The sequence below is a fragment of the Pristiophorus japonicus genome, unplaced genomic scaffold (genome assembly GCF_044704955.1).
Source record: "Pristiophorus japonicus isolate sPriJap1 unplaced genomic scaffold, sPriJap1.hap1 HAP1_SCAFFOLD_252, whole genome shotgun sequence".
Classification (NCBI taxonomy): domain Eukaryota; kingdom Metazoa; phylum Chordata; class Chondrichthyes; family Pristiophoridae; genus Pristiophorus; species Pristiophorus japonicus.
The window spans coordinates 893,417-901,480 of NW_027252252.1; the positions used below are offsets into that span (position 1 = coordinate 893,417).

General features: G+C 47.8%; 1 non-coding gene across 1 annotated transcript; it reads right to left on the bottom strand.

The window, feature by feature from the left end:
• Positions 1 to 7,991: 7,991 nt before the first annotated feature.
• trnak-uuu (transfer RNA lysine (anticodon UUU)) lies at positions 7,992 to 8,064 on the bottom strand. The gene has a single exon. It is a non-coding gene; the product is annotated as a tRNA-Lys (tRNA).

The window sequence follows — 8,064 nt, forward strand, 5'->3', positions numbered from 1 at the left end:
GAGAGGTGCTCCTCATCAGTGTTCTGTTTGACATCCTCAACTTGGAGAATCTTCTTGTGACCCCTGATCCATTGGAATGGCAGTGACTTCCTATCAGGGTAACCAGAGTTGATTCACCAATTTTGATTTCGTTCAAATCTTCTTCATTCTCGCCGAGCAACGATCTTGTTTGGCAGAGTCTGGTTTGGTCCTTCTTATAGCAGCGAGTCTACCGTAGGGCATTTGTCTGGACCCCATCACAATTTCAACATGCAAAATTAACCATTTTTCTGAGATTTGTTATCCCCTCCTTCACGAAGCATTATCGCCACCGTTCACACATTAAGTTACTTGGCCAGGCAATTTGGTGACACCGATGTGTTGCCGACCAGAACCGTGTACAGGTAACAATCACCGTGACTTAGAGCTCTAAAGATGGTTGCAGCTACTTCACAACCCTTCACTCCCCAACATTGAGACAGAAAGCTTATGGGCTTGAGACCTCCTCAAACTACCTGCAGTAACTCTGAACAGGTTAAGGCAGTTGTGGTTACCCTGACTGTTTGAAGTTTCTCAGCCAGTCGTTTAACCAACATCGAAATGTTGCCCAGCGGGACCGCTTGGAGATCTATAATAACATAAGAACATAAGAAGTAGGAGCATGAGTGGGCCATTCGGCCCCTCGAGCCTGTTCCATCATTCAATAAGAATATGGCTGATCTGATCATGGACTCAGCTCCACTTCCCTATCCGCTCCACATAACCCTTTTCTCCCTTATCGCTGAAATATCTGTCTATCTCCGTCTTAAATATATTCAATGTCCCAGCTTCCACAGCTCTCTGGGGCAGAGAATTCCACAGATTTACAACCCTCTGAGAGAAGAAATTCCTCCTCATCTCAGTTTTAAATGGGCGGCCCCTTATTTAGAGACTATGTCCCCTAGTTTTAGTTTCACCTGTTAGTGGAAATATCCTCTAAACATCCACCTTGTTTTGAACATAGACATATCTTATATGTGTCGATAACATCACATCTCTTTCTTCTACAGGTGAGTCGTCGTTTGGCTGAGATGCTAAACTGAGGCTCCTATCTGCCAGGGATCCAGATGGATGTGTAAGATTCAAGGGAGCTCCCCTGCTAAACAGCTCCTCGGCCCTCAACCTCCCCCCTCCCACTGTCTAAACTTCCCAAGCCTCAGCCCTGGTCCTAATAGACCCCAATAGGGGGTCTTAAAGGCTTAATCCCCACCCTAACCCCAACCCCGCAAATCCCAAAGTTCGGGCCTACCTCAGGCCTTCCGCCACACTGCACATCGGCGACTCCCGCTGGACCTCCTGCGGCGACTCTATGCGGCTTGGGGCTCCCGGATGGACCTCCTGCGGCGACTCGGTGTGACTTGGGCTCCGTGCCTGGACCTCCTGCGGTGACTCTATGTGGCTTGGGCCTCCCGGATGGACCTCTTGCGGTGACTCGGTGCGACTTGGGCCTCCCGGATGGACCTCCTGCGGTGACTCTATGCGGCTTGGGCCTCCTGCCTGGACCTCCTGCGGCGACTGGATGATTCGACATGACCGAGACTTCACGGTTGGACCTCCTGTGGTGACTGGATGGCTGGACCTGGCTATCGGTCCTCCACCTCCTCCCCCTGGACCTCTCCTTCCCCACTAATGGCCTGGTTTCTCTCCTCCTCCATCACATGGTGAGTACAATGGCTGTGACCCCCCTAGCCCCCCATTCTGAACCCCAGTGCACCGCTGCCCCCCCCCCCCAATGCCTACCCCCAACCAAGCCTTGGACCACCTCCCATCAATGGTGCTACTCGGCGCCGAGCCTGCGGCCAACACCTCATCAGAGGCAATTAGGCCCATATAGCAGTGCCTGGTCTGCAGGCGTCCTGGACCCCCTTGCCCCTGGACCAAGACCTCGCTAAGCTAAGCCCGTGTCATAGCAGGTGTTCAACGATCACCCCACGTTAAAAGAACTCACGCACAGGCATCTTCCACTCCTCTAACATGAAGTTCTGGACCTGGAATGTCAGGACCCTCATGGACAACCCCAACAGCGACAGACCGGAACGCTGCACCGCCATAATTGCCCGGAAACTTAGATGCTTTGATATCGACATCGCAGCCCTAAGAGAGACCTGGCGGGCAGGGAAGGCCAGCTCAAGGAACAAGGTGGAGGTTACACCTTCTTCTGGAAAGGGAAACCAGAGGAAGAACGCGGCCTCCATGGAGTCGGCTTCACCATCAAAAACGAGCTGGTCGACCGCCTCAAAGACTCCCCCTGTAGGACTAATGAATGCTTCATGTCACTTCGACTCACCCTATCCCGGAACCAGTGTGCCAGAGCCATCAGTGCTTAAGCCCCAACACTTGACGCAACAGATGAGGCCAAAGATGGTTTTTACCCCGACCTTGAAAAATCCCTGACCTGCGTCCCCACGACGACAAACTGATCCTCCTCGCCGACTTCAACGCCAGGGTTGGCAAGGACACAGACCTCTGGGGTGGTGTGATTGGCAGAGATGGGGTCAGGAAAGCCAACTCCAGTGGTACCCTACTCCTAACAAAATGTCTAGAACATGAACTTGTCGTCACCAACATCTTGTTCCACCTGAGGGACAAATACAAGGCATCGTGGCAACACTGTCGCTCCAACCACGGGCACCTGCTCGACTATGTCATTGTCCGAGCCAGGGATCGAAAGGATGTGCGCATCACACGCGCCATAACAGGAGCTGACGACTGCTGGACGACCACCACCTAATACGATCCATCATCACCATTAACATACCCCCAAAATGGAGCGGGCAGCAGAAACAGTGCTGCAGAAAAGTCAATGCCGGGGCACTTCAAGACCCAGCTAAGGGAGCCCTGTACAGTCAGCGCCTCACAGCTGTCCTGCCGTGCCTTGATGACCCCGAGATGCAGAATGCCCGCAGCGTTTGGTCTGCCCTCCAGGCCTCCATAACCAGTGCCTGCGCAGAGACACTTGGTCACTCAATCAGAAAACACCAGGACTGGTTTGATGAGATTGACCATGAGATCCATATGACACTGATTGCCAAACCGAGAATGAACCATTTATCCCGACTCTCTCTCTAATACTGTTGCGATCCTCAGACAGGATGAGCCAGGAATAGGTTGTATTCGGATACAGCATCAGAGGCTGGGACTGGGGGAAAGTTAAAATAACACAGTGAGTGATTTCGTTCCTTGCTGTGAAATATCGCAATTCTGAGCGGCGTTCCTTGTTAACTTCCTGGCCTGCTGTATAATTTAATGGCGGTTCAAGGGGCCAGCCATGGGCTGAGACTCCCTCCGCTCGGGGAATGGAGGGACAGAAGGCAGGGACTGCAGGAGGGGAGATCATGTGAAAGATTGGTTATATTTATATATATATATATAGGATATAACACTCTTATATCTGCCGTTCACTTGGAGGCTGTTTCTCAGGGATAATAATGGGGTCTCCTACTTACGGCATTCCCATTATTATGAATGAGAAAATAGTGTACCTTGATTGGCTGCCCAGAGCCATGTGACTCCAGCTCCAGCTTACGGACGTGCCAACCTGCACGTGCTGCGACGCGCAGCGAGTGAAGGCCTCAGGACCGGGATCTCGAGCAGGCGCAGCAGGAACAGGTCAGTGCGCATCGTTTTTCCCTTTTTCAGTGGTTTTCCCGCTGGACGACCACGACCGGGATTTCTAGTCCATTAGCTTTGAGGAACGATTGGAGGGGCTGGGGTTGTTTGCTTTGGAACAGAGTCGGCTGCGAGGAGATTTAATTGAGGTGTGTACAAATATGAGGGGCCTACATAGTGTGGATAGAACAAACCTATTTCCCTTAACAAGGGCGTCAACAACCAGTGGGGCGTAGATTTAAAGGGAAACAAGGTACATTTGTAATTTCCTTTCAGAGGGTAAGATGTCTGAGGCGCGGAGGCTGCTTCTTGTCTCCTGTCCACAAAGTGCTTCACTGGAATCAGTTCCCTGAACTGTTCAGATCGTGTACCAGTGAAATCGCCGCCCTCAATGTGCACCCACTTGGTGAGGGTTTGCCACAATGTTCAATTATGTTTCCTTTGTTGCTATTACTTAGATGTGAATTGAAAGTAATTCGTTGTTAAACTTCGTGAGGAAGGCAGAAACCTGAATGAATCTGCCCTCATCTTTGCGGCTCGCAGGGAAGAATTAAACTGTCTGTATTCAATGTGAGATGACACGAGAGTGCTGATTTGGGAAAGAGGAGGTTAATTAAGATGAATTGAAGAGTCAATTGCAAAGACACATCCGATAATAAAAGGATGATAAAAATATTATTATATCCTTTACATGTCTACCGCTAAATGTGTCAAAAGGAAGTGTGTGTGTGTGAATGTATGTGTGTGAGTGTGTGCGTGTGTGTGTGTGTTTGTGTGTGTGTCTGAGTGTGTTTCTTTGTGTCACTGTCACTGTGTGTATCTGTGTTTGTGTCCCTGTGCACGTATATATATGTGTGTGCATATATGTGAGTGTATGTGTTGTGCGTGTATCTTTGTATGTGTAAATGTGTGTATATACGTGTGTACAAGTGTGTGTGTGCGTGTTGGCGTACCTGGGTCAGTGTGCGTGTGAATCTGTGTGTGATAATGTGTATATATCTGTGTTTATGTTGTGGTGGGGTTAGGAATGGGTTTCGTGTTTGAATCGCCTTTAGAGTTCCCATAGTATGATTCAAACAGAGCTTTCTTCCTTCGATTACAGTTTGTATCTCCTGAATATACCTGAATATTCAGGTAAACAAGTGCAGAAACTTGTAAATCGCCTCTGCACCCTCTCTAGTGTAATCAGGTCCTTCCTATAATATGACGACCAGAACTGCAGGCAGTACTCCACCTGTGGCCTAACCAGAGTATTGTACAATTAAGGCATAATCTCCCTGTTCTTATATTCTGTGCCTCGGCCAATAAAGGCAAGCATTCCATTTGCCTTCTTAACCATCTTATCCACCTGGCCTGCAACTTTCAAGGATCTCCAAGATCCCTTTGTTCATACGGTCCCCACCCAGAACTAATGCAGAAACTCCTCTGCTGCGCTCGGGGTGGCCACCCACAGCCTGGACACACTGACTGTTGGAGTGGGACCGTGCAGCACTTCAGAAGACAGGTCGAAAAAGCAAAGTCATTGATTCGGACTCATGTGCTCCTCTAATCAAGAATAGCCACAAGCAAAAAAATGCTTTTATAATGGTTACACCTCATCTCCACATTTGTCAAACAGTCGGCTCATGGGTCTAGGGGTACGATTCTTCCTGAGGGCTTGTTAATTCAAGTTAGCGAGAAGTCCCGGGTACTTATCCTGGACGAGCCCATTATTTTGCCGTGAATTTTGAAATTGCATTGAAATTTTGCAAAGAAGGACTTGCATTTCTGCACTCAGGAACTCATGATGCCCCAAAGCATTTTACTGACGCTGAGTTATGTTTGAAGTGTTGTAGTGTGGGGAAAGATGTGCCCAAATGACCCCACACGAATCTCAACACTTTGTGAAGGAGTTCGGTGCAAATAATCAGGTGCCTCAGGGACTTGGACTTTCTTTGAATGAGTTCTGCTTGTACCTGCATTCAAGCTTGAAACAGCAACTGGACTTCCATCTCACGGGAGCAGCGTGTAGCGGTTAGTGAGTAGGTGACGAGGTTTGGGGTTGATGTGCATCACTTTCAATCTTTGAAATTTCACCAAGCAAAGGAACGGTGAATCCAACTGTCTCTGTAAGCACTTTGTTCGGGTTTAATCACAGAAATATCCGCAATCAGGAGCTGAAAAGGAATTAAAACCAAATACCGGCTAAGGGACAATCAGAATACTTCTTCACAGACAAGGCACCGGAAGGCTGGAAGGTAGATCACACCGGTTGTGGGAGAGCTGGTTGGTGGTGACATGGAAGTGTCTGCAGTGTGCGCGGGACCAGACTGCTTCCACACATCCACAATAAATGTCCCTCCATTTATTTGGGAAAAGTACAACTGAGATTGGACAAGTTCCATCCCGGTCAGAGCAATCTGAATCTTTAACTGACTGACACCCTGGTTTGGGATGTATTGCAATAAACGTCTCTGTGGGGCAATGGGTTAGTGCTTTTGGCTATTAACCCAAATGTTGGTGGTTCGAGCCCACCCAGAGACGAAACCTTTCAATATTTTTTCCCCGAGGATTCGGTGCCGCACAGTTCCAGGTTGTCATTGTGCGTTTTTGCTGCACGAATATATTCTGCAAACATCGCCAGCTGTGCTGTTGTCCAGTGAGTTCCTCCTCCAATACTTTTATGAACATTCAGTTCATGTAAAATGATTTTTAAAAATTTACATGAATCATGTTCCTCCATCCAGTCCATTCGAAATAAATTATGTTTTTGGGTTTAAAGAAACTGGTGGAAATTGCCTGGGCTATCGTTATAACTTTGCTCACATTCTGAGTTTCAACAGTCAACAGTTTGCGAAGGATTACCTCAAGGCCAATGCCAAGCACAAAAAAGTCTTTCAGCATTTGTTCTCGGAATCCCTCAAATTTGCAATGTCCTGCGAGGCGCCTTAATTCGACGACATTGTTTGCCACTTCCTGGCCCTCCGACCGTTGGCACGTGTAGAACCGATTTCTCGCCATTAGAACGCTTTCTTTAGGATTTAGGTACTCCCGGACCAGCGTACACAATTCTTCATAGGATTTAGTTGTTGGTGTCACCAGAGCAAGAAGATTCTTCATGAGGCCATAGGCTATTGCCCCACAGACGGTAAGGAGGATCGCCCTTCATTTGGCAGCGTTCTCGTCCCCTTCCAGCTCACTGGCCACGAAGTATTGGTCGAGTCGCTCCACGAAGGCTTCGCAATCGTCCACTTCTGATAATTTCTCCAGGATACCAACTGTTCCTTGCATTTTTGCGTGGTTGCTCATTGTCTCGTCGCCAATTGATGCTGAAATCCCTTGGGACTCCAACAGGTAGGCCCTCTGGTGGTGGTGTGATACAGGTTGTCAAGGGTTAAATACATAACACAAGGTGTGTACAGAAATCAACCATCAAAAGCCCTGTCATTAACCACAGGGGTTTCCTGCAATTTTCTGATCGCAAAGCGCTTTCAGTCCTTGTCCTTAAAATTGCAGACGTGGAAATTGGGGAGTTTAATGAGTTTGAAAGGAGAACATTGTTGTTTGGTGCAGTTCTGGTCCGAGAAATGTTTGTGAAAGGAACTTTATGCAGAGAGAGGGTTTGAGCATTTCAGCTTGATGCTGAACACTTCTCTCTGGGCACTGAGCTAAGCAGCAATTTCTGTCAGGTTGAGGTTATCACATTTCCCTCACACGTGAAAAGTTCCCGGTTCAAGCCTGGGTAGAAACATTATTTCTCAAACAAAAATTTGTGTGCAATAAAATTGAATAAAAGCTGTTTTGGCTACATTGTGGCATGAACAATGAACATTTAAAATCACTCCTCAAATACAGATTGTGTAAAAAATCAGATTGTGGATCTAACTTCATCAAGGATTAAAGTTTCATGAATTATTAAAGTTCAGTTATTGAAATTTCAACTGTCCCTGTTAGCATTTCATTCATTCTGTGAAACAACAAGATCGGTTTATACCAGCAGATCTAAACCCGCAAACAAATCATTAATTATTCGCTCTTCCCCAGTTCCAGAGCTCAGAGGGTTATTGTCCATCCCTGGATTCAAGCTACCTCGGACCCGGGCCAAAGTTCCCCGTACACCAAGCACAGGCTCAGGAAAAACCCGGGGGAGAGGATATCCCGGTCACTGGGCCTTCCAACAGCCCTGAACAAGCGCCCAGTCTGAAACTTTCCAGAGTAATAACTTGTAACTGAATCATCCAACAGTCAGGATGGCCGAGCGGTCTAAGGCGCTGCTTTCATTATTTGATGAAATTATCAACTCTCAGTTCGCATTTTTTTCATCGTGCAAAAGAAGATCATGGGTTAATTAATTATGTTTTTCCGTGAAAGCCACATAAAGTAATTCCCCAACGTGGGGCTCAAACCCACAACCCTGAGATTAAAAGTCGCATGCTCTACCAACTGAGCTAGCCGGGT